Source organism: Zeugodacus cucurbitae, chromosome 4, assembly GCF_028554725.1.
Source record: "Zeugodacus cucurbitae isolate PBARC_wt_2022May chromosome 4, idZeuCucr1.2, whole genome shotgun sequence".
NCBI lineage: Eukaryota > Metazoa > Arthropoda > Insecta > Diptera > Tephritidae > Zeugodacus > Zeugodacus cucurbitae.
The window spans coordinates 22,530,853-22,553,599 of NC_071669.1; the positions used below are offsets into that span (position 1 = coordinate 22,530,853).

Here is a 22,747-nt window from a genome sequence, read left to right on the forward strand (position 1 = left end):
ATCAAATAGATTGTTAAAGTGTGAGGATTAGCTATTGAATACAGTTAGATATTTTATTGCTCCTTTGAGTGTGCGAAATCTTTATCGACAGGCGAATCAAATGGCAAAATAATGCACTCATAAATTCTAAATATTTTAATACATTATATAGTATATCAAATTCATTAATCTTACTTAACCTCAAACAACCTTCAACTTGTCAATTGCACGCTATTTGAATTTAATAAATTAAAAAAAAACTAAATTCCCTATTTAATCACAAATTATAGCAGCAAATTCAAGCTACAGTGACTGACACAAATTTGATAAATAAAAAGTCTATTTAAACAGGAAATTAACCTGATTGCCAAATTAAACTACGCACAAGTCCAACAAGTGTTAATGAAATATAGAAAAATGATGAAATAAAGCAACAAAGCAACATTCAAATCCAGCACACAAAAGGTAATCAACTAAGCTTTGTAATGCTAATTAAAAACCGCAAGTAAATACAAAGGCAATGTAATGAAACGTACTAAAAAACGCAATGAAAATTATTATATACTCGCACTTAAGTGTGTACCTACGTAAACGTGTATGTAGGCGAGTATGTAATTTCATTAAAAACACTTTCAATACCAAATTATATGAAACCAGTATTGTTTATATAGCAAAAGCTTATTTAATATGTATACCCAACGCACAATTCGTAAGTCTGTGTTGGGTTAGATTAGGTTGTATTACAGTTTCCCAAAAGGAAACACTACTATAAGTGTGAGATACTGACTTTACTACAAATCTGCAGAGGTTTTTGCCTTTATATCCGCTATTTCGCGTGGTTGTTCGAAAAAGTGAGATTCAAAAAAACTTTATCTTGATCTCCTAAAGGCGAGACATTACATAAGAAAGTGATGAAATGATTCCACCCTGTCCTCCTCCAGGCAGCTTCTACAGATAGTATCCGGTAAGATTTTAACCTAACAGCATGTATCCCGATGGGACAATGGTCATTTATAACCCTTACGACTAAGGAGAGGGCAAAAAGCTCGGTAAACCTCTTGTGATTCACCTTAGGCCAGATGTATCTAGCGACTGCGCAAATTCTAGTGACTGACCATCCAAGTCAGTAAGCCAAGGCTCACCTATCCATTAGTAAACCACAATAGTGTAAGGGTACTCCTATATGTTTCCATGATACTGTTAGTGTGACAGACGTATCTCATCAAGCTCATCAGGCTTACAATTCCCAGAAATTCCGCTGTGGCTAGTCTTTTGAAGCTGATTTAAAGATTTAGATTTTATTTGATAAAGAAGATAAATAATGTATTATTTTTCTGCTCTGAGCTATAAAATAAATAAGCGAGTATTAAAACAAACTCGATTATTTTGGGAAGTAAGGAAAGCTTGATTAGAAAATAGAAAGGATAAAACTTCAGACAAAATGTTCCAAAGAAAAAATGAGCTTGATTCAGAAAGGAATCTTAAAAATTAACTTATATAGATATGACAAAGCAAAAATTAGTTTGGTTTAGAATGGAGTATTGAAAGATACCAGAGATATTCCATGCATGGATGAACAGAAACTAGAAAATATTGCATTCAGGTATTCAATTAAAGCTTTCCCTTAATTTTTAGGGTGCATTAAACTTCTGCCTTCAATATACTTTTATACAATGTATATGAATGAAATATCTCAAAATATTGTTTCTCAGAAAAATTATTATATATGTTTTCAATAATCTCAATGAGGGACTATATGTTTAATTAACATAAAGTTTTTTAAATTAAAAAAGTAATTCAAACACAATTTTAATTGATCCAAAATCATATGTGATATTTTTCAAAAACATATTTTTTGATTTGACGGGGGTGTAAAAATCGCAACGACCATAAAAAGTGAAATGAGCCACACACGACCTTAGCAAGGTCACTGTAATAAAGTATACCAATGGAAGATGCAAATTATGGGAAAACAATAAACCAGAATAATGCAAGCCGCATATCAAGCAATAACATAAAAAAACATTGCAATAATTTAGTATAAATAATGATGAACGTAAATTATTGAAAGACGTCAATATTTATCGAAGACTAGTCATTAAAACAATGTACGCTTCAAACGAGTATGTAATATGAAGTAAATTGTAGGCAATCTCACAATCTCTCATACAGTGTTGCATTTCGGCCTTAAAAGTTGGGAATTACACGCTAATTAGTATGCTAAGCAAGCAGTGAATTCGTTTTTAATTTGCAATAAAAACAACAATATTCTTGGAAATAAACAAAAACAATGAGCTAGAACACGTTTCTTAAGCGAAATGGAAATTCCATTAATAACTCATCGTTTTTATTTGCGCTAAAAAAGAGGCACGTTTCTGTGTTATCAGCTTAATTTGGTTGCTGAAATCGTCTGCGCCTCAATCTATAGCGTCGGGGGCACGTCAACAGCCTGCCCTCTTACATCCGTCGTCTGTTTACTTACTTACGTATTCTTGATTGTTACACTTTACATTTTTCATTTGCAATTTATTTTGATTCACAAAGTTCACTAAGATTGCATCACTGACGTCAGTCGATTCTATGAAAATACTGATATCATCACTCAGTTGTGCTCATACGCTCATATTTTATTGTTATTGCACAAATTCCTTTTTTCATTTACGTGATTTTATATAAATACGTAGAATTGGTGACAAAAATTATGAAAATTCAACAACAACAAAATATTTCAACCGCTGAGGTTTCCTTAGATTGCGGCTAACTCTTCTGAATTCCCTGGTAAACAAACTGAGTAATTCGGGTTTCGATATAAATATTTGAAGGAATCTCAGATTTTTGATGAAATTTAAATTTAAGTTTCTTTCTTTTGAATATTTGGTTCAATTTTTATCGGTTTTTATTTCAAAATACATATGGTGTAATGAATAACTTATGTTGAATAGCGCTTATTTCTAAGGATTTGTATATATATATATATTAATATATATAAATGGTTTTAAATTTTTCAGAAAGTCCGTTTCGTTCAAGCGTTGACCGAAATTCTGGCCCTGAACCACATTAATGATGTTTTTAAAAAAAAATTAGTTGGTATATTAACAAAGATTCTTTAAATATTGTTCGGTGAATTTTATGGTCTTGATGATTTTGTTTTTTCACTTTACAAGCGGAAAAACGTAAACATTTGATATGAATATTATAATTTGAAGGATTTGATGTAGCCATATACTCATAATGAAACAAACGGCATTAAATCATACAATTATCATTCACTGATAGCTTAAGGGGCTATACCAGTGTGACATTTTCAAAAAATCGATTTTTTAATTTTTGGCTCATTCGATATTTTATACTTTCAAAAATATCCTGTGAAAGCGGTAAGAACGTATCTTGAATAGTTTTTGAATGGTAGCGTTCTAAAGAGAGAGAATCATGTCAGCAGTTGGGCCACTTATTTTTTGGCACCTCCGAAGATAGTATATAACTCCGTTATTTTTCAATATTATTGTAGAAAAAAATTTGAAATGTTGCTGAAAATATACCTTATTATGGGCAAAAAATTTCGAAATATTCGATCGAGTACTTTCTTTTAAAAAAAAATTCACGAAAATTACCTAATTTTTCATAGGTTACACTGGTATAGTCCCTTAAAACGTCATTCGAATATGTCAAATGTCACCAATTTAATGAAAACTATCTGTTGTTATAATTAAAAAAGAGAAAGTCTTTAGAAAAATCCTTTCATTTGTTGATAAACAAAAAACGATACAATATTTTGTGTCTATATACATATGTACATACATACATATGTCATATGTCACTTGACAGCGGTGACTGATTTTGTAACGAAACGAATGCCACCACTAACGTTACTAATTAATTTATTTTGCAAAAACATTTCCACAGTGCACTCAATTAAAAAACTGCACTTCAATCAATTATAGGCGTACGCTGGATGCTTTGCAGAATTTCGCCGTGTTCAACATTGAACTGTGCCTCTTTCATTTATTAGTTTTGATTAAATTGTTTTCGCTGGTATTTTCATGACTTCCAGTCAATAAAGCATGCAAGTTAATCAGTGCAATCAATGCAAATTCAATAAAGTTTAAGAAAGAAAATCCATTCTCCATGTTTATGCTTTCGTCTGTTATATTTAAACTGTCGGCACTGAGCGTAATAATAATGATTTCACTTACAATTTGTATAAAAAACATACAAGTAAATTATGAGACAATTAAAAATTTTGTTGTGCAACTAAAAAAAGCACTATACTGTTGTATTTTTCAAGAACAAAAGGTCACATGACTGTTACATTAAATTGTAAAGAATTTATATCCATTTTTAACCTGAAAATAACTATTTAAAATATACAACCTTAAAATATATTCAGGTCCCCTATCAACACCATTAAATTAACTAAAGAATGCCAATAACAAGGATAGTAGGATTTACTCGACATTGAGTTGAGTCAGCCCAATTAGATATGGGGCCAGTTGTAATCATAACTTAAAATTCATTCTCGCAATCCCCACCTTCGTTTAGATACTTCTCTCATCTCTATGCTTGAGTCTTGTCAAACATTTTATATATGCAGCCAACAACAAAGTCATTTAGTTAAATTCAGTACAAGAAAATATACTTTCTTTCCATTTTAATTATATTTATTCATAATTCATTATACCAGTTCATTCTCTTTGTACCAGTTGGTTGTTCGATTCGCTACTTTTCTGCTAAATCTGTATTGAGCTTTGATCTCTTACTGGGTTTACTTGCGAAATCAACAACAAAGTAGTCCAGTTGAATTTTTTATATTCCATAACTATTTGTTTATGCCGATCTATTCAATTTATGTCAGTTACTTGTTTGATTAGACACCTTCCAAGTTTTAAATTAAGCTAATTTAAGCGTAAACAAAATTTAATTATTAGATAACTTTCTTCGGTACATAAAAAATATCGATTTCAGCGAAAATACAAATTCTAAAAATAACACCAAAGGACGCTTCATTCATAATAAACAAATTCTAAAAATAAATACCTTGGTTTATTATTGTCAATTTCTTTTAGCTAAGCACTTGCGTCATTTGCCCACCGTGTTGTTAGTGATTATAGGTAATCTCGAAAAGATATATTTTAGTGTTTCGAAAACTGATCACAGATTAAAATATTTTAGTTGAGCACTACACCTACTTGAAGTGTGTATATGCTAATGACGCTTACTGTATACTAAATACATGTCTACATATGTCTTTAAATCTTCCAGCAGATAGCAATAAGACACTGCTCACAATTCCCGCCCCTTTTTACTTGGTAACTAAAGCGATGTTGCAATAAAATTTATATACATATTTAAATAAATGTCTGTATGTGTGAGACATATAAATGTATATTGTATTGAAATTTTTTATTTTTAAAATCCGAGTTCAATATGTTATCGTTGACGCACATGCTGGAATATGTTTTTTCAATATGAATTGCGGCTATCAGTTTCAATGTATACCACTTGAGTTGACGCCAACAGACACACAAACAGCGATATAGATTTGTGTAAACACAATTCGCAATTTGTCACAATTTATTGTAAATAATATTTGCATATTTACAGTTACAAGCATCGCCGTCATTTAGTCGTACAAAGTACAATTTTGGCGAAAAGTGATAAGCGAACACAATTCAATTCAAAATTGCCAATTAAGTAATGATTATAAATCATTACTGCAAGATTTTGAATAAAGCTATACATATAGGTATGCATTTTGTAGGCGTTTCCGTAAAGCTGATTATTTTTGAGTAGGTGCAGTACATAAATGTTTATTAATTTTTGATAGAACAATAATTTTTTTGATATAGCTGGGGACAAATAGACGTTGAAATTTTTAATTTATTATACCTTTGAAGTACTTAGGTGCCAAAATATAAGCAAATATTATAATAAAAGGCGTACCTGTTGTTATATTCTATCGATTTTCCCAAAGTTAAAAGTTTTTGAATCAAAACCCAAATATATAACTTACTTACAAACGAGTATTGTTTGCTGGAACCCTTTAGAAATGTTTGAAAATATGATTCTCAAATTTCGCCCAAAAATTTCAGTTTGTGTTCATGAAGACTTAAGACACATGAAATTTAAAATTCGTTAACTTTATATTTCAGCATTTTTGAAAATACCGAAAAGATTTTTTTGTTATTAATAGAAAATAATGTTTAGAAATTTTCTCCAAGGAATGGAAAAAAATTATCGCGAAATTATAATTAAAATTTCTAAAGAGAATTATCACTTAACTTTATTTTCCACGAGATTTCTAAATCCAAATAACTCGTTTTTTAACCAAAAAATATCAAATCAAAGTAAAATAATATTACAGCTGCGTTCCAAATATATAAAAGGAGATCCATTTCGAGGTTTCCTACTTTATTAAAGAAAAAAACACAGAAACTTCAAATTTAATGGGAATGTTTACCATCATTCGAGAGAACATTCTTTGGCATTTATTTTTATAAATTATCTCTTACAAATGTTGGTCGCGGCTACGTCTCAGATAGTCCATCCGTTGAGTCCAATTTTCGATGACTCGTTCAAGCATTTCGACTGGTAGCCAAAACGAGAAACCATCTGCTCACCGAAGAGTTCTTTCAATAAACCCATTGATTAAGGTGATATGTAAGAATTGGCGTCGTCTTGCTGAAACCAAATGTCGCCGAGAACACGAGCTTTCAGGCATCAAATAGTCGTTCATCATTGACGGTTACTTTCTCACTGCCATAATTTTATAAGAAATATGGACCGATGATTTCACCGACCCACAAACCACACCGAACCCTTGTTTTTTCTGGATGAAATGACAGCTCTTGAATCTCTTCAGGTTGCTCTTCGAGCCAGAAATGGGACTCATCGGTGACCAGAATTTGGCTCTAAAACGTCGGACCTTCTTGGAAAGCCCATAGATGTCGCTTCGTCATTTGTCAACTTCGGCACAAGCTGTTTTTTGTAGGCTTTCAATTTAAGATCTCGATCTTCATTTAGAAATTCTGTCAAGTCGGAGTCAACGGCGCCGAATCTACTCTCCTCGGTCTTCTTGAACAATTTGTAAACATTGTTCAGGCGTAAGTTTCAATGATGAAATGCCAAACAATACTGAACAAAAATAAATGACGGCTTGACACGACTCACGCGTGATCTGTCAAAATAAGGCTATTGAAAAATGTACCTATACTTTGTTCCCTTTTTTTTTGGCTCGAATTCACCTAATATCAGACATTTTAAAACTTCCTACACAAAGATTGTACAGCATTTGTTAACATATTGAGAAACAGGTGTCAAAGTTCTTACATAAAACAGTGGATCCTTAAGTTTCTTATCTGTACACCATAACTTTCAAGTATCATTCCGAGCTATACATATTCGTTAGTTAATGTGACAGTTGATTGTCAACTCAGATAATCGGTTTAATTTTACCCACGTATTACTTGTTTTACAAGTACATAAATTTCCCACTTCACAAAATGTACAACAATTGACAAAGATTGAATCTGTTATATAATCTTTGTAGATAATTGTAATAATTTACTTTTTAGTTATCAAAAAATACACTTTTAAAACTAAAAATAAATCAAAAATAATGTTTAGATAAACAGCAAATGTTTAAATGAGTGGATTAAGTATGCGAATGCTACCTGGTTTGTCATTAGTTCAAATCCTGAAATAAAAAGTTCCTGTAAAAGTCTTTCTAAAAGCTCAGAAGCAATATGCAAACGTATTTTTCTTCTGAAAGAGCATCTTAGAAAATGTAAAAGTGCTCTGAAGGTGTCTTAAAAGGCAAAGAGTGACACGTATACAAAGGAAAGCTCGGCCAAAAATTCAGCTAATTTATTAGCGGCAATCACATACACGATATATTAATATATTGTATAACATTACATACTTCAAGTACCTAGCTTAATTTTGACAAATTCCATAACAATCTAAACTAATATCAGCACTCAAGACGTTATTTTCGTAACACACGCAGTTATGAAATTGCTTTCTTGTCCTTTAAATGTCTCTTTTTTCAATTATATTATTTTAATTTCAAATTTCAAATCGGGGGTGGTCGTATCAATGTATTTGTGGGCACCAAGTAGTCAACTTATTTGCTAGACACGCTCTTCAGTCTCTGCGATAAGATTAATTTTAAAAACAGATTAAATTTTTTGTTTTCATTAAAACAATATACATATACATATGTACATATATACGATTGTATGCCCCTTAGTGTGGAAATATTAACAACAAAAACACTGAAAATGTATGTATAATGTTATTTTATTGATAAATTGGTTTATTAAGTAGGAATTTTGCACAATCGTCGTCATTTCACAGTACATCTCACGCGCTAACGGAACTGCTTGTATTCGCGCGTACGCTGAGTGTAAGCTTTGAAAGCTACTTAGAAATACATTTTGTTTCATAAAATAGTTAATATATTATACAAGTGTATTGTTAATATTGTGTTAAAGGAAAAAAACAGGTAATAAAATCTAATTAATTATAGAACTTAATTTTATTGTGTAAATGCTTAATTAATGCAACAGACAGAGCTTTTTGAGTGGCGTGTTAATTTAAAAATTTAACATTTTAGTTGAGTTTATATCAGTTGCTCTCTGAATTAATTAATTTTTTTTTTATAAAATTAAAATATTTTTCTTCTTTCATTACAGCTGCAAAAAGCGCAACAATCTCAGGGAGCTTTAGAGGTAAGAATCCATATTATTAATTTTATGTTGTGTGTGTGAAAAGTAACTAAATTGAGTTCAGTTGCAGGTAATATAAATTATAGTAAAATGTGTGAAAAATAATAATTAAAATCTTTCCCAGTGCTGTGATTTTTCGCGAGCTTTCGTGTGTGTTTAGAACTAAAATTTGCTATCGATAGTGGCTTTTTTCTTATTAAGAAAACTTAGAGTATACTAGTCTAACAATTTACGAAGCATCAGTTGTGAATAAATTGTTGAATCAAAAAGTTTTCGCGCTGCCATCAGGACCTTCTCTCTAATAAATTCAAATTCTGTTGGACTAATCGTGTTTAGAATACATTTTAGTGTGAGTAAAAGTCAATTTCAAAAGAGCGCTTTAGTAGCCCTAAACGATAGTGAATTCAGTGGTTCATGGCCATAGACTGCCCGAACATAACCACTTGGAGGTTTAAAGTGGACTTATTTTTGCGAAATCTGCGAATTTTGGAGTGTATTACTTAAACTTTTCTTTTAGTTTTATCAGTACATAACTCTTAAATCATTTTGAAGGCATATAATATGTACATATTACTACCAAGAAATGCCCGGTTCTATATCCTCAAGTAACGAAAATAATCGGAAATACTTTTAAAAATACGTATAGGATCCTTGATTTCTGACATGAGAACCTTATAATGGTTTATTATTCTGTCAACCATTTAATAATAACCAAGTGCTAATACTACATATAAATCAACCAAAATTATATACACTTTATATATATATGTATATACATACCTACATACATACATATGTATATACCAACATGTATACATAAGCTTGTATCTCTAAAAATGATAATACCACACTCGAAAGCACTTGAACGGCATATTTATATACACATAATAGAAAAGCATGGAGTACATATATATGTAGGTTGTTGATAACCGAAGTATTGAAACATTTCACTGATATGTACAAAAATTCGGCAAAGTCAATATGTCATACGAGAATGACAACTAAATGCGGTGCGATAATTTAATCACATGTTGTACATACCTACATATAGATTACACTAACAAATATGGCAGAATCTCTCGCCCACAACGGCACTTGGTGGTCTGATAATGAGCCACCACATAGGCCAAAAAACATAAATGATTGTTTTATTTGCCCACTGATTATCACATCATTATCACAAAGATATTTTTTACAACCACAAAAAAGAAAGTACATACTAAATATTATAACCGCTATTAATATTTGTCATTCTAATAGATTTGGTATTAGGTTGAACAATACCGTTGTCAAAAATCCCGTAAATTTTGCTATAATAAAAACAAGACTGCGGCTTAATTGAGTCAATTAAATGAGATGCAATACTAATTGACTCAATTAATATATTTTCTTTGTATTCATTTACATGTGTATGTATATAATTATACTAATTGACTCAATTAAGAAATAAATATTCATTGATATATAAAATTCTAATAAACAAATTCGTTTGTTATTATAAAGAACAAAATCAATGTTTCATGCAGCTGCTTAATTGAGTCAATTGTCTGGGAATAATTAATAAATTGTCTCAATTAAGAACCAAAATTTTTCTTAAATCGGTATTTGTATACAATATAATTAATTATATTAAAATATTATTAATTGACTCAATTAAGAAATAAATCTTCATTGATATGTAAAATTATAAGCAAATTCAGATTTTTAGTAGAGGTTTTATAATAATCAGACACCAGAATCAGATGTTAGCTCCTTACCAATTTACTCTACTTCGTAAATTCTCAACGATTGTGATCAAACCTCAAGGGTCCTTAAAAAGTTTTCCAAAACACTACGATCACTGCTTAAGTTTAAAATTGGTGCTCACTATATTCTTGCAACAAGTGTCGATTTGGAAATAATAAGTACTGTCATTTATTCAATTGACTCTTTACCGCTACTAGATATTGAAGTTAATTGGCACTTAAATTTTACTTAATTTTAATATCCAAACACTAAATCATTATATTCGACACTTCTCACTTCACTGCAGAGAGAACTCTTGTTTTTGTAAGAAAACTGTCAGAATATACAGGCTTAAGCTTTCAAGAACACATTCGGAGAGCATTCTTTCCATCATCTACCCATCAATTCTTGGTTAAGCAAACTTTCGTGATATGAAAGAATAGGTTTTCGCTAAAACTAAGAGGATTTCGTCACGTATACTTTAATTCACTACTTCTTCATTAGATTTTATTGGCAAGGCCTTCAATAAGAGTTTTTGCGGGGAGTAGGATTCTCTATTGTTGTTCACAAAATCAAATAATTTGCATAAAAATATGGTATTTTAAGAATACTTAAATTCTATCTGTATGGGATCGCTTAGTGATCAGCGTTGTTAAAATAAAAATGTTAATTTTGTTTACTTCCTATTCAGCTACGTGTTGACAAAAGTTTTCACTTATCTAACATTCCAGTTAAGCAATTTTAGCATTTTCCGATTTTTTCTGGTATTTATTACAATGCCACCTTCCTTCCCTTGGCAGTTAACCAACCTTCACAATACCCAAGGTCACATTCCATTGTGCCAATTTCGCAGCACATTTACATTTTGCAATAGTCATTCTTATATAATTTATCACGTATCCTTAATGAGTTGACAAACAATACAAATGTCAACAGCAAATTATCTCAACAACTATGATAAACCTTAGGTGGTAATTACATATGTTCTATATTGGTTGGTGCATATAATAAATTGTTATTGTACCTATTTCCGTGCAATAAATGGCGAATGACAAAATGACAAAATAAGAAACTGTGAAACAAAAAAATAATTGTTGCTATTATAATGAGAAAAGCCGAAAAAAACAATAACAATAATTACAACCGGCAGATGTTAAACAATGCAGAATTCACCAATTTTGTGCGCAAACTTGCAAAAAATTTATGAGAATATTTGTAAGTTTGTATAAAAATAAATAACCTTCATATATATGTATATATACAGCATGCACTTGTCACAAGTACGCTTAACTAAGCATACGAGTGCTAGTTGATAAGCAAATGTGAAATGGAAAGTGCAAAATCAAGCAAATTGACATGAAAAACAACAATAAATAACAATAAAAATGTTGTGAATTAAATAAATGACTATAAATGTATATAATATTATTATAATATATACCTACGCTTGCAATTAACAACACACTTTGCACGCCCACTAAATCGCCTGTTGAGCTTTTAAAAGTACACTCGCGCAATGTGCAAAGTCAATGAGCATTTAGCGAATTTCCGCTGATTCCTACAACTTTTGACGCATTAACCCAATTTACTTGGCATTAACTAGTCGTGAATTAATTATTTCCAAAATGATGAATGCGCGTAATTGCGATTTCGCTGTTAAGTCACCATTCATTTGTTTTGAGCCGTCTTGTCTGATTACGGAGCGTCTGAGGGCCTGTCTAGACCCCTGGCTTCTTATGTGAAACACACAACTGACTGAGACTGATAAAGTGCGTAGCTTGAAGGTCTCGAAAGTCATCAATTATAGTTTGTTTTTTTTGACAAGTATGTAAGTTTGTTGATAAGAAAAAATATTCCAATCTTTAATTAAGTAATAATTGATATGCATAAGTGAGTACTTACTTCCGGTGCAACCTGTATTGCGGCGTTATGCACGTAGTAAGTTGTTTGAGTGCGTTTAAAGTGTGTTATGTTGGCCCTAAGTGGTTGCTTCATGCAGCTGTGCCAGTGCTGTTAATTCTCTTTCAGTGTAAAATAAATAACATAAAATTATATACAAACATTTTTTTATCTTCTTCACAAACAAACAAATATTTTCCTACAATTCTTTTCCAGCAATTAGCAACTAGATTAGCGCTTATCGTCTTAGCAGCGCATTTTTCCACTTGAAAATTTTATTAAATAGTTTCAAAAAAAATTTCCAATCAAAAAGTCTATATACACATATATATAATCGTGTCTGCCACTAAATAAAACTAAAAACATTAAAATTAATAAATTTTTACTTTATTTGCTCTTAGTGGCGCTGATAACATGCGTTTAATTATTTCAATAGGTCCCCTAATTCAATTCAATTATGTTTTGTGTGCTGTACCTTGTCTCCCATAGTATATTGACTTTCACGCATGATATGGATGTTCAAAGCAAATAAATAAATGCGTTTATAAATCATAATGGTTTGCTTCTAAAATTTTCCGAAATAAATAATCATCAAAGCAAACACTAGCATGACCCTGTAGGAAAATTCCAGCTACATCTAATTTAGTGAGTTACTAATGTCAGAGAGGTACTAATTAATGAAAGACAAGTATTCAATGTGATTACATGAGTTCAATAGAGTCGATCAAATACTAATTTCTGCTGTAGCAAAGTCCTTTAAATTTTCACACCGAAATTGAATATTTAAATGACGTCAGCAGAATTTTTAAATGACGTATCTCTATAGAGAAATAATTCGTTTGTTCACATTTCGATTCTCTCTTTTTAAGTAAAACTCATTTTGCTATTCAAAGCGAAGAGATTTTAACAAATCAGAGAACAACAAAATCAGATTCGTCGTCTTGAGATTTAAATAGTGTAACTAAATCTACTTTGTAAGAAGTCGTTTCTGCTGAAAAATATAGACAACGGGAAAAGATAATGTCTGGTTACTCAGAATAATTAGCGAATACCATCATTAATTTTAGATTCCTCTATAGATGTAGGTGGATTTAACAGCCTCTATTCTCTAAACTTGTTTCCTTCTTCCACAGAAACCATTATTTAAGCATTATATTGGTAGAATGAAATCTTAATGTCCATTAGTCAAAGCTAATCGCTTTAAATAGCCACGCTTGTTCAGTCTAAATGCAGAACAGATAAAGATTAATGATCTAGATTCTAGAATCATACCTTTGAATATATTTTATTTTCTTAAGTATAACCACAAGGCTGGTTTCGCTTGGTTCTTGCATACAATAATATTGTACGAGTTGTTGCATATCAAACTCGACTGAATAAGTGTTGTTTGGGAGGAAAAGAGAGACTGAAAACATAGGACCTGAACGACGAACTTTTCGTTTTCCTGATGTACCGAATTTTATCAAAGTATTCTCTAGTATTTCTTAGATCGTAATGGGAAGGAGACCCAACATGATCTACTAACAGAACCTCTTCTTAGATGAGTTCCATTAGTTTGTCGTTCAGGGACATAATATGACTTTTACTCTCACGAGGAGCACCACTACTCACTCAACAGTTTAGTCTCACTCTACTATGCTACACATACATACATAATCAAATGTCCAATCAAATTGCTAATGGCTCACGCCATTCTTATCATTTCCCGTTAGGTGGCCACCTTTAGCGACCTTGCACTCCTGCATGTTTTTTATTGCATTTCATATCTGCATTACTGTTTATTTTCTAAGGCCAAACCTAGCACTTATACAAAACATATTTGCAAATTTTGAATGCGATAATCGAAATTCGATTGAAACTCGTACGTGCGCGCTTTAATATTATATGTATGATCGAACATGACATTAAAAAACATTTCAAGAATTTATGAGTTTATATAATACCGATGTGGTGATAGAGTGTAGGAGGTGGTTCGTGAGTTGTAGTAAATTTTTTTCCATTGACCTAATCAAATATGCTTATCGCGTTATTGAAAGTACGATGTGACATTGCAAAAAAGAAGCAATAAAATAAATAACATCAAATATCTATGTATGTATAATTCGCGCAAATTTAATCAGATTTGAAGTGGTGCCATTAAATAGTCAATTTGCTTGGGGTTAAGCGATATATAATATATGAGTTGTAGTGCATATCGTAAACTCACTATTCCTCAATAAATTTCTTGGTACTTTAGCACCCAGTGGTCTTGTATAATGTCATTGACGTAATTTCACCTACGTGCTTTATTGCTTGATTAGTGGGTTGGTATTTTCCCTTACAAAGAAAAAATTTTTAATCTTTCTTTGCCTCTTTTTTCACTTTGAAACTCGAGGGAAGTCATAACTCATTCGTGGAATGAAAACTAATCACCATTTATTATACTGTTAATTATTTCTTCGAAGAGATATGTAAGAAAGAAAGGTTGCGAGTCTAAAATCCTTTGAGGTGTGGTAATTTTCAATATATGTATATACAGCAGTATCTTATTTGTTACAACCTTAAGGTATTTCCGGAGCTAAAACTTCGCGGTACTTGTTCGCCAAACTTTTATGCTCGACAAAAGCTCACCTTATCAGCCCTTGGTCTTATAAATAGAGTGTTTTTTGACACAAATAAAAGGGTTTACTGATGGTGAACTCGATTCTATTAGTTTTCTAATAGTTTCATTGTCTTCAATTTTAAAAACTTTTAAGTGGCTTCCTTGCATTAAATCAGTATTTCTTCATAGCTTTCAACTTTTCTCTATGTATGAGTATACAAAGTAATCCCATAATCACTAATACTTAAAAATTTGCACACATGAATGAATAAATGCCGGTTGAATTCTTCAATATGATACATAAACATATTTACGAGTTTATTTACCAGACAATGCTGTCACTGACCGCTGCGAATAACACGGAAAATTGCCCATTTCCGCTTGCCACTGTGAAATGCTCCACATTTCTATAAATTCTTCTAAAGTGTACATAAATAAGTGTAATTTGAGAGATTTAACTAAAGCTAGACACAATGAATTTTACGTGACAGTGCGCAGCTTTGATGAAAGTTACAATATTAATAATAATAAAGTGCTAAATTGGACAATTGTGCGCGCCACTTGAGATTTATTAGAAGTGTGCATTTACTTCAAGTATTTTGTTGTTGTGTACTAAAAGAAAAACAAGTAGAAATTTGTAAGAAAAAAAAAACATAAGCAAATATTTAAATAATGTCATTTGTGAGCATTAAAATAATAAAAGAAATTTGACTCGATGTACTGCTTAATGTATGTATGTATAATTGACATATTTATTTTTACAAAAAACGCTCTAAAGTCATTATGCTACTTAAACACCTACCAAAAGCTTTTAATTAAATATTGGTTGATCAAAATTGCCAGTTTATACACTAAAAACAAAAAGTTTACCAGCAAATAATTAACAATATAAACACACATATAATAATAATACACATTAATAATAACAATATTAACATAAATATCAAACGAAAAAGCTTTTATCGCCAGCAACTCCTTACAAAGCATTTATTGCTCAGCACTCACACATTTGTATGGCACTGTACTTGCAAATACTGCAGCTTTAAACAGTTTGAAAGCCACTGTTACTATATGTTATTAAAAGCTCGCACAAAATGAAAGCTTTCGGTAAATGTTTTTAGTTAGTGAGCTTTGAGTGAGCAATACAAAAATTGTTAATAACTTTTTGTTGTTATTGGTGAGAGTGTTTACTACATACTAGTTGTGCTGAAAATGTATATATGTATTTAGTTATGCATAAACAATTGTGTAAATATATTAACAAAATTAACAAACATTCATACACAAATGGGTATTTGCTGCTACTTACCGGTTGACACTGAAATTGTGCTGTTATGTACACTTAGCGACGAAAGTATGCATACAAAATTTTAGTTTTATTCTTAATTAAAGTTTTTATATTAAACCGTTATTTATAACTACGCTATATAATATTTAAATATTTTATTATATTTTTGTATATATATCAGTAGTATCAGTAATATCAGTAATATTAGAAGCTTTTTTCTCATACAAATGATAATTTTTCGATACTTACTATAAATTTTAGAATCTTTTTTACTGAAATTGATAATTTAAATTTTTTATTTATATAACACACGCCCAAATGTAGGCAACGTTTTATATATATAAGTTTGATTTTATAGAAAATGAAGCCTAGAATTAGGCGTAGTAACACAATTAAAAGTCATCATACATGCAATTAATAGTTTAGAAACTGTTTAGTGATAGTATTTATTGATAATCAAACTCAAAAAAATAAATAAAATTAGAAAATTGTATATATTTATACTTGTTATAATTTATAAGCGACGTAAAAAATATCTTTACCATATTTGCAAAAGAAAAATAAAGAATACAATATCTCCAGATTTATAAAAAAAATATGTTGATTTTAAAATGATATTAAATTAATTTTTTTTTATTGTTTTTATAAAAATACGTTTTTGTTAATAATAAGATTTATAAATTTCTAAAATTATATTATTTTAAATATTTTTAATTTTTTTATAAAAATAAATTTTTGTTAAAAATTTTAGACCGCTGAATCAGCTCCATTCGCTTGTTTAGTATAAAGGAATGTTGCTGTAGCTTCTTTCCGACTATTGGCCTACTATACTGTTTGATTTTTTGTAAACATGCGAGGATGCGACAGATTTATTTTTATGCCGTTATTAAAAATATTGACTTTAAATATTTTAAACTAAATTAAGCCGCTCAGGTGCTTATGCACTTGCGTTGTAACATGCTATGTTATATGCTATAGACTTTAGCATTACTTATTTGCTTATTAATTAGCATGAAGGGTATAAAATTAGTGAAATCTTACTATAAAATGAGATTTGATGGTGTGGGAAAGGAATTCTAATGTAAATGCGTATCTGACAGTAGACTTGAGTACAGTTTTCCATTTAAATTAGTTCATAGAATTGTAATGCTGGCAATTTTGCTGATTCATTGAGAAATTGCATACATTATAAGTAAATTAGTAGCGTGCATATGGTATATAAAACGTAAATATTTTCCAAATACCGTAATACTTTAAGTCATATAATATAATTAAATATTTTATCTATACTCCAAATATTTTTATTATACAATAGCAGCTACCCGCTTTTAATATCCACATATTATATTTTTGTCAAATGCATTATTTTGATAGAGATACACATATCTCTATAATTTTATTATCATTCTTTGCGAACACATATGAATACAACATTCCTTTTCTTAGAAATTAATGCGAAAACAACAAGAGCGCGAAATGTTTATTTATACAAATTAAAAATTCTAAACACATTTCATTTTGAAGGTCACGCATTTATAACGCAGATCAAGATTTAATTCATTAGCATTTGCATTTTGCATATTATATACATATATTTCAACCAGTTTACTTTGTTGTTTTTGGTAAATTACTACATTTTGAACTAAAAATAAATTGAGTTAATTTAAATTGCTACTTTGCACTTTAAACAACTTTCACCAAAAATTAAAAAAAAAATATATATAGTGAACAAAATTTAATTTTGCGTTAAAAATGTCACTTTAATGAGTTCAGTTTGATATATTTTTATATTTGTTGACGTATTTGACTGTATTATAAGTTGTTAAAGTTTTTTTTTTAGTTTTTTATAACTTTGAAATACATACTGATTTTAACAAATACAAAATATTTAAAAAGATCTGTAAATTGCATGAGATAAATTCTATTTTTATAACATATATTTTCAATATAGAAAAACGTATTTTACAATTTCTCTTTTTTACCTTAAAAGTTGTAAATATGTTTATAAAAACTCAACATGTCGTATGAGTAATATTTTCTTATGTCTTCGTAACTTTGAAGTTAAGATCTGTAAATGTTCAATCATATTCTAATGAGTTTAATTCAAATAATAAAATATATAATATTTCCACAGAATTAATAACAACTCGTTAGATTATATATAACATCATGTACTTGATAAATAGTTCTCCTTCAAAATAATATTTAATACAGCTAATGCGCTTATTAAATGCTCCGAAAAATAGAAAACTAAATTTAGAATAAACCCACAGAAAATTTTTATCGTTCTTGTTGCATTTCTTGAGCTATAAATTTTTCTAACTCAAAATAATAAACACTATAATTTCTTGCGGCAATAAATTTTTATAAATAAAATAATAAAACAAACAAAACAAGAACTATTTATGATGTTTATGACAGAGAAAAACTAAAATATTACTGATAAGAAGACTAAATTTCAAAATATAATATGGAAAAGTCGTGATGGAATCTCGAAATACTAGCTTTTATAAAAAACACAAATGTATTTAAGTCGTGTTAACCACATGTTTCAAAGCACAATATAGCTAAAGACTCCACTAATTCCTTATTTATTAATAACAGCGTCTTCCAAAGCTAATTTCTCTCACGTTCCTTAGCAAAAAACTAATCATTTAATCTCAACTAAACTACTAATTCGGTAAATTAAAAATTAATGACTCAATTAATTAAAAAAAATTATTTTTATACAATTAACCAACAATGACTGACCAACAGAACACAGCATCTTAAAAACAAACAATATTGAAACGGTAATCGCTATGCATTTAGAGTCACGAGCCTAATGAACTTCACTGCGTATATTCACTATTGTGTTAATTTGCTCAGCCATCAATATGGCTGTTGACACAAACTAACCGTAACCAGTAGTCACATGATCTTCCACCTATGGCCACGACTCCATACATATCATTATTTATCAAAGTCTATTTCCAGCGCAAATGCGTCGATTTTCACACAATTCACTGCTAATCTATAAAGTCTACACAAGCGGCTGCATTTCGCGACGTTTAATTAAGCAATTTATTATCACTGAATGCCCGCATAACTAATAATTGTTAATGCGAATTGTGAGTTGTTTGGAATTTTGCTTATCACTCTTAATAGAAATGTGACTGCGCTCAGTAGGCACTTGCGCATGCTACCGCCAACTGCGCTGCTGCGAAAGAGGCCTGGCTAACGAATTTTATGTGTCTCTAAATGATTGCATGCATGTATGTATGACTCGTGAGCACTTGTAAGTGCATTTTATGTAAGTACACTAAAAAAACACGCGACAATTTTTGCGCTGCTCGCTTGCTTATTTGCAAATAATACTTGAGTATGCACATATTATTTATACATATATGTAAATATATATGTAATCGTGTAAGCACATTTAGCACATCGCGTGATGTGCTCGTACAAAAGTCATGCAAAATGAGTGCATTGATTTTAGTTTACTTTTGTTTTTGCTCCTTTTCTCATTTTTTTCATTGGCCGTTACATTGAGCACACGTGGCTGCATATTTGCACAGTTGGAGAGCGCGCCAAACTACTTGTTATACTTATACACATTTGTGAGTATGTGTGTGTGTTGCTCAGTATTGTTCTGCCGAAGCAACGACTACCACTCTGCCCTTCTCACCAACAAAATGATTCATATCGAAGCGAGTGACGAACAACATTTGCAATACTTGTGTAGAATTTCGAAATACATACATATGGCACTATCAAAATTTTTGAGAAAATATATATTTACATATACATACATAAAAACATATGCACTTGTATACAGCTAAACGTAGCCAACACTATTAACCTCACCAAAGTGGGCCAAGAGACATTGAACGAACTGTGTTGATATATATATATATGTTTGTATGTATACATGGCAACTGAAGGCAACGAACGATCAACAAAGCGCCAAAAAACTGGCAATATATACATATACATAAACATACATACACATATACATATAATGACAACCAATACTGCTGAGCAGCGGCTTTTCGCCTGTTGACGAGCTATGTATATACACATGTATTGCTTGGGGGGTGTGCGCCTACAAATTACAACACAACCTCGTGCATTGAGGCAGACAGCAGCTAACAACAAAAGGTGAAATAAAATAGGCAAAAAAGTAAAGGCAGCAAGTTCTGCTCACTGCTGATTGGTGTTGGTTTTGGGGCTTGGCACATCGTTGGCAAGAACGTATCGTGACGTCAAAGCAACGACGTTTTGGCGCAAATGCGTGCAGTGTACAAAGTGTAATATTTGTTGGTGCAATTGCACTGGTCATATTACATACACATAAATGGCATGTGTATATACAAACATACATTATATGTAGGCGTTTGTATAAAGAGCAGTGTGTACTTTTATAATGCAAGGCAACAGCATTTACCTAAAATGGTTGATGTGAGGTTTGTAAAAAAAAGTTTCGAATATTTTTACAATGATTTCATACATTGGTGGATTACTCATTTTGTTGACTACATACATATGTATATTGTATGTACTCAAATTAAAAATATTTAGGTATGCATGTACATGTTTACTTACATAAGTATGTATATCTTTGCGTCACTTCGTTATTTTTGTAGTTATCAGTAACGACCAACAATTTTTTCGCTGGTACAAAGTACAATACGAGCTGAGTCAGTTACCAAAACAAAAACAAAACCAATAAAAATCAATAAAGTCATCATTTTAAAATGCTACAAAGTAACTCCTAAGAGAAATAATCCGCCAAAGTCCTTCAAAAAAAATGATATTCTTTAAAAAGTTTGAATTGTCTTTACTATGACATTATTAGAAAGATTTTGGTACTAAAAAATGTAATAATAATAAAATAAATAATAAATATAAAACAACAAAAGCAATCTGAATAAATTCTAGGCTGTCGAAAGCATTAACACAGAAAGGAAACATGTATGAAGGTGCAAAATGCTGTATTCTTTAATCAAATTTAAGCGGTTAGGGTTAAAAAATTCGGAAAATTTGTTTTTGTCTTATTAAATAGTACCATATGTTTAAAATATTATCCACAAATATCAAATCAAACCGATTAAAATTCTAAGAGATATACCCTTTGGAAGTTCAACCCATCAGGCCACATCACTTTCAATGAAAAACGTTCAATTTCAATTTTTTAAGTCGGTGGACGCGATATTTCGAAATATTATGAAACGATTTTTTTTAATTTTGCATACATCTTTAGAATAACATTATCTAATTAATGAACGAGAGTTTTTTTTTTAGTTTTTAATACAACTATTTTTTTCGAGCCAATATATGTCGAACATTTTACCAATTACTCTAATTAAATCATAACTGTTATTTAAAGTTCTGCTAATACACTATACATTTCTATACTCTGAAAGATAATATAAGTTAAAATTATATACCTTAGAAATGTCTTATTTCCAATCATCAGCCTCAATTTCCTACAGGGTATCTTTAACGGCATTGAATTACATTCCAAACAATAATTCTACAAGTCCCTCCAGACTAGTGATGGCGACAACTTTTTATTCATTAACGATAAGTTTAGTGTTTATCAACGATATAGGTAGATTTTCATCGCAGTCCGGTATACATAGTCGTTATTTTCGCGGTTTTATTTCAAATTAAATATTTTCACCTCGAACGAATTTCAGTTGCAGATTCATGTAACAAAACTAGATCAATACTATTAAAAACTTACAAATATATTTTAATAGCTGTATTTTCTTAGAGGGTGTTCAACTTAGGGGTTAAAAATAGCGAAATATACATATAGGCAATTTTTATTATACATACATACATACATACTCATGATGACGTCTCTCGTCCCCCTTTTTTTGGCAAGACAAAGCAACCGACTGGGCGCGTCGACTACACCGTCTAGCACACGTTCTCAAACCAGAAATGCCGTACATACATACAAATATAATTTAATATATATGTGTGTATGTAGTCTCTTTATCCTCTGAGCATGATTCAGTTTTGCTTTTAGAAGTTTTGTGGCAACGTGACCAGTGTCATAAAAACGTGTATATAAATATACACATCTCTATGTAGTGGTATTAATTCTGGCTAGTTTTTATGTCTCACTGGGTAGTATAACACGTATACGCGGCCGCGTGTAAATGTGCACGTACTTATATAAAATTTGTATTTTTGTATTGAGACGAGCCCCTTGAACGCTTTCGAAAATGTGTTTTTTTGTTTGTTTGTTTGTTTTTTGTATGTATGTATGCATAGCTGATTTGAAATTGGAATTTTGTTAGCGAAATTGTTTTCGAGTGTGATGACGACCTTCTTTTGTACTTGAGAAACCAGTTATTTGTAGAAATGCTTATGTATGTATGAGAATACTGAGATGTGCAAACAACTGAGCTGCTTTTAGGAGGCTTTTAAGAGCGACGCATTCGAAACTGCATGCTGCAAAAGTCCCTTATTAAGGCAAGTCATATCCTTAAAAGGCTTGATTGTGCGCTTTCTCATTATTCTCAGAATTTGGTCGAAATTGAACAAAGAACTGCA

At 30.6% G+C, this 22,747-nt stretch overlaps 1 protein-coding gene across 2 annotated transcripts in view; it reads left to right on the top strand.

Moving 5' to 3' along the window:
• The window catches only part of Tret1_18 (facilitated trehalose transporter Tret1-2 homolog), a 70,699-nt gene that overhangs the window by 25,618 nt on the left and 22,334 nt on the right, over positions 1-22,747 (top strand). The window contains exons 1-2 of one of the 2 annotated variants that reach the window (XM_011188116.3): positions 8,316-8,482; positions 8,673-8,708. The gene's annotated coding sequence lies outside the window, so the exon portion shown is untranslated. Of the gene's footprint in view, positions 1-8,315; positions 8,483-8,672; positions 8,709-22,747 lie in introns of those variants that run through there. The other variant, XM_011188115.2, reaches the window with a different exon arrangement.